Below are 5,895 nucleotides of genomic sequence, written 5' to 3'. Positions count from 1 at the left end.
GGGCCCAGCCCAGCCAGGCTAGCCCAGTGAGGGGCTCCCACCCTGCTGACGACCAGTCCATCTTGCTGATGACCAACCCCTCTTGCTGATGACCAGTACCTGGGTGACTATGTACCAAATGTGGCACTGAAGCACCCCCAGAAGAAAATAAGGAATAAAGATGCATTGTGTTAAAAAAAAAGTTTCATGTATCCATTTAAAAAATAATACAGGGAACCAAAAACTTTTCTCAGGTACTACAAGGAATAGTAAAAAGTAAACTTCACAACCTATCAAGAGGGAGGTATGATGCCTGAATTTGATTTTAGGTTTTCCCTGTATTTGTGCATCTGGTATGTGATGCTGTTGCCTAAAATACATATTCCAGTTGCTATGAACTTTGGGTGATGAATTAGTGATGACTTGTTTAAGGAAAAAAACCAGCCATTCCTTCTATGGGTAGAGTGAGAAAAGGGTGTGGTGCTGGTCTCTACGCAACCCAGCTGAATACAGTTATTTTCAGATCTGGCCCGAGATCATGTTCCGATGTCTCAGAGCTGTTCATTCCCGAGGGCAGCTAAGGTTCAGAGCTGTGTTCCACCCATGGCTGCACATTAGAATCACCTGGTTGGGAGTTGTCTTAGTTATCTAGTGCTGTTGTGACAGAAATACCACAAGTGGATGGCTTTAACAAACAGAAGTTTATTCTCTCACAGTTTAGGAGGCTAGAAGTCCGAACTCAGGGCACCAGCCCCAGGGGAAGCCTTTCTCTCTCTGTTGGCTCTGGGGGAAGGTCCTTGTCATCAATCTGTCCCTGGTCTAGGAGCTTCTCAGCACGGGAACTCCAGGTCCAAAGAACTTGCTCCACTCCCAGCTCTTCTTTCTTGGTGGCAGGAGGTCCTTCTCTCTCTGCTTGCTTCTCTCTGCTTTTATCTCTTTTAGGGCAGTGAAGGGCAGTGACTCAAGATATGTCTCAACCTAATCCTACCTCATTGATATAACAAGTATAGCTTAATTCTCCTTAACATGACCTAATCCTGCCTCATAACATAACAGACAGCTCACTCTCAAACGGGACCATAGCCACAGGCATAGAAGTTAGGATTTACAACACGTCACAAAATGGACGATAATCAGATCACAAAATGGAGGACAACCACACAATACTGGGAATCATGGCCTAGCCAATTTGTCATATATCTTTAGGGGACACAATTCAATCCATGATGGGAGCTTTCAAAGTGCCAGTGCCTAGGCCCTACTCCAGAGCCACTGATTTAGAATCTCTGAAGGTGGAGCCCAGGTGTCAGTACTTTTAAAATGTCTCCATATTATTCTAATGTGTGCAGCAGGTATTGACAAGCCCTGGTTCAGGGGAAAGATGCCACATGTTAGAGTCGATACTAGACTCAATCCTAGCTCCTCCATTTTCTCTGTGTCTAGGGTATGTTACTTATCCCCTCTGAGCCTCTATTTCCTTAACTGTAAAATGGGGGTATAATGTTCTCAGGGTTTCAAGGCTATTGTAGATCAAGGGTCTAGTATAGTGCCTGGCCCCAAACAGTAGTCAATCAATGTGATCAGCCCTTCCTCTCCTGTTTTTTAGAAGGCACTTCCTTTTGACCCTCATTTTCATTAAATCCCATAATAACTTGCCAGTATATTCTGCTGTCTGGTCTAAACGTGTACATCCATGTCAAGGCTATTTATCCCTAAATCCTTGTGAGGACTAAATGAGCATTTCTGGCATAAACTAAGGGCTCAGGAAAAAATCACACCACCTGGGTTGGCATCTGTGGTACAGCTCAGGGCTTAGAGATAAGAGGACCTGATTTGGGTCTCAGCCCCATGATTTAATAACTCTGCGACTATTGCCATATGACTTCTTTGAACCTCACTTTCCAAACCAAATCCAAACTTGCTGCCATCAAGTTGATTCTGACTCATGGCAACTCCATGTGTTATAGAGCAGAACTGCTCAATAGGGTTTTCTGGGCTGTAATCTTTACAGAAGCATATTGCCAGGCCTTTCTTCTGTGGCACTGCTGGGTGGGTTCAAATTGCCAACCTTTAGGTTAGTAGTGGAGCACAAACCGTTTGTGCCCAGGGACTTTCTGAACCTCACTTTACACATCTGCAAAATGGGGATGGTAATATCTGTGTCATAGGACTTATTGGGAGGATTAGAATCAAATTATATAAGTGAAAACATGACTGTGTTTTATTAGCAGTGTTTCATTTAATCCCTATACTTCCCTGCAAGGGAGTCACTAGCAATCTTGTTTTTAGATCCTCTGAAACACGAAGTAACTTGATCAAGTCACAGAATGGGTCGGCCAGTGCATGTTCTTTCCCACTATGCAATAATAGCTCCTCTTTTTTGGAGATGCTGATTGGGGAATAATCGTTCACTGCCTTAAAATGGGACTCAGGACTACCCAGTGCATAAGACACGTAGAGGAAAGGAGCACATGTTATACGAGAGTTTTGGTTATATATTGCTGTATAACAAACCACTTCAAAACTCAGTGGCTTAAAACAGCAACCGTTTTTATTCTCTCTCATCATTCTGTGGGTTGATAGGGCTCAGCTGGACAGTTCTTCTGTTCTTCTTGCTCGGGGGCCCTCAGGTGGCTGCAAGACAGAGGGCAGTTGACTGGGATGCTGAGAGGCCTGGGCCTCTCTGCCTCCCCACTTAAACTCAGGACCTCCCCTTGGGCCTCTCCTTAGGATTTCTCCAGCAGGGTAACCAGACTTCTTAAAAGGTGGCTCAGTACTACTGAAAATGAGCATCCCAAGAGAGAAGCAGCAGAAGCTGCCAGTCTCCTTAAAGGCTAAACCCATACTGACATAGTTTCACTTCCACAGCACTCCATTGGTTAATGCAAGTCACAGGGCCAGCCAAGATTCAGTGGGGAGGGGGCTACACAAGTGCATGCAGGTCTGGCCTGGGGGCCATCTCTGGAGACCAGCTACCCCAAAAGACCCATTTGGATTTGAGCCTCAGCTCTTGCACTTACTAGCTAAGAGGCCTTGAGCCAGTTGCTTAAATCTTAGACCCTCAGTTTTCTGATCTCTAAAATAGGAATTACAATACCTGCCTCACAGTGTGGCTGCAAAGTTTGAATTAAACAGTGTAAGCTCTGTGTTCCGGTCTGTCATGATGCTTAGAATATAGTAGGAGCTCAGCATGTTCCTTTCCTTTCTTTTCTTGGAAAAGATCAGCCAACATGATGATCAAAAATATGAATTGTTTTGAAAAAAAAAGACTAGACTTACTGGCCTGACAGAGACTGGAGAAACCCTGAGAGTATGGCCCCCAGACTCCCTTTTTGCTCAGTAATGAAGTCACTCCCGAGGTCCACCCTTAAGCCAAAGATTGCACAGCCCCATAAAACAAAACAAGACTAAAGGGGCACACCAGCCCAGGGGCAAGGACTAGAGGGCAGGAGGGGACAGCAAGGCTGGTAACAGGGAACCCAAGATTGAGAAGGGAGTGTTGACATGTCGTGGGGTTGTTAACTAACATCATAAAACAATATGTGTACTAACTGTTTAATGAGAAACTATTTGTTCGGTAAACCTTCATCTAAAGTGCAATAAAAAAAATAAAAGAAGAATTGTTTTGAGCAGTGGCCATGCATAAAGATCTGACTGGTTCTTGGAAGGAAATGACCTAGTCTTGGATGTCAAGTTTCTTCTAACCTGCCTGTGGAATGAAGACATGTCCACAGTAAGTGATAACTGATCACCTATCACAGCTGCTCTGTAAGAGGCACATATAGGAAAAGTTATGAGAATTCAGAGGGCTTCCTGGAGGAGGGGGCGTGCAGCTGAGTCCTTGACAGTGGGGAGTATTTGGGTGGACAAAGATGAGGGGGCCTTTCCAGGTATGAGGAACAATGTTATGGAGCTGGACCAGTCTAATCAGGGGACAGTGAGGAGGCTGGGCTGGCTTTGCCAGGGATATAGGGAGAGATAGTAATAATTATTAAACTAGTTGCTGTTGAGTCAACTCCAACCCATGACGACCCCATGGGTGTCAGAGTAGAACTGTGTTCCATAGGGTTTTCAATAGCTGATTTTTTGGAAGTAGATTGCCAGGTCTTTCTTCTGAGGCACCTCTAGGTAGACTCGAACCACCAACCTTTTGGTTAGCACCAAGAAGAGGGCTGGCATTCCACGAAGGTGTTTACTGACAGGGCCCTTCCCTGTGTTGGGTTAAGCAGCTCCTGAGGCCTCTGCCCAAGTCTCACATATGTTTGCACAAGTTGAATGCTGTTTTGGGTAGCAACCCAGAAACTCAGCAGAGGATTCACATCTACAGAGTGGAAGGCCTGGCACAGAATCACATAGTCTGCCCTTCAGAGAGTCCAAGATTCTAACAAAGAAAGCAGGAAGGCTTCATGTCCTCCCTTTGAGACGGAGGAAGAACATGAACATAAGGGTTAGAGAAGGAAGGGAACTCACATTATCGTGTGCCTCCTGCTCTGTGTTCTACACAAATTATATTTTCTAATCCTCACACAAACATTGTGAGGCAGATACTACGATTTTCCCCATTGTACCACTGAAGTAACTGAAGCTGGGTGAGGTTGTGTCCCTGGGTCAGAGACCACACAGTAAGCGGCAGAGGTGAAAGATTTGAATACGAGATCCTTTTACCTTGGTGACTTCAGAGCAGGAGTGGGGAGAGGAGGCTACCCTTCCCTGAAGCCACATTTTTCATGGAATGGGTTGAACCTATGAAACAGTCATGAGGTTAAGAAGTAAAAGCTGAATTCAGAAAGAAACACTTTTTGTGCTATAAAAAACAATAGTCTTATTTGGCAATTCTGTAGCTCCTATTACAAACTTACTGCTGAAAAAAAGTTAGTATTTTCCTTTTGCAGATAAGTTAGCATATATAAATTACTGTGCAGTTTTCTAATTAAATTAGTTTCTAAATGATGCCACTAATTAGTCAGCCTGAGAAGCTGAGTAGATAATGTTAAAGTTGTGATAGCAGGGTTCAAGGTGACAGGCAAAGTCCCTGCAGAGCAGAGGTGGCAGCTGCCTCCCTGAGAGAGAAGAGCATTGGTGCTGAAGTTCAGGAAGAGAAAATGTGCTCTGTACAGAGTCGGTTCAGGAAGAAGATCTAGGGAGTGGTGGGAAAGCCTCCCTGGGCTCCTGGAGTGAAGATTTCTCCACTAAGCAAAGGACCATAAATTATGCCATTAACGTTTAATAAACCAAAAACCAAATCCACTAAGTCGATTCCGACTCATAGTGACCCTATAGGACAGAGTAGAACTGCCCCATAGGGTTTCCATGGCTGTAATCTTTATAGAAGTAGATTGCCACATCTTTCTCCCTAGGAGCAACTGGCGGGTTTGAACCACGGACCTTTAAGTTAGCAGCTGAGCACTTTAACCACTAAGCCACCAGGACTTTTAATAACCAAAAACAAAAACCAAACCCATTGCTGTCGAGTTGATTCTGACTCATAGTGAACCTATAGAACAGAGTAGAACTGCCCCATAGGGTTTCCAAGGAGCACCTGGTGGATTTTAACTGCCAACCTTTTGGTTAGCAGCCAAACGCTTAACTCCTGCACCACCAGGGCCCTAGGACTCATTTATTCCACAAAGTTCTACTGAGCTGTATGGGTTGGTGTCATGTTATCTATTAGAGATAGCAAAGTGGGAAATCATAGCTCCTGACCTCAATGAGCTCAAAGTCTAATAAGAGAGATAGAAATGTAAATAATAATTACAATATAATGTAAGTGCAATAATTTACATAATAATAATAATATGCCACACTTAGGACATAGAATTGATAGGATTGAAATCCAGAGGGAAAAAGAAGTATCTTGTAATGCCTGATGTGGAATAGTTCAATCTTCCAACATGTACTTTAGGCCCAATCAGTGAT

The sequence above is a fragment of the Trichechus manatus genome, unplaced genomic scaffold, assembly GCF_000243295.1.
Source record: "Trichechus manatus latirostris isolate Lorelei unplaced genomic scaffold, TriManLat1.0 scaffold00053, whole genome shotgun sequence".
NCBI classification, from domain to species: domain Eukaryota; kingdom Metazoa; phylum Chordata; class Mammalia; order Sirenia; family Trichechidae; genus Trichechus; species Trichechus manatus.
This window is presented reverse-complemented; position numbering follows the sequence as displayed.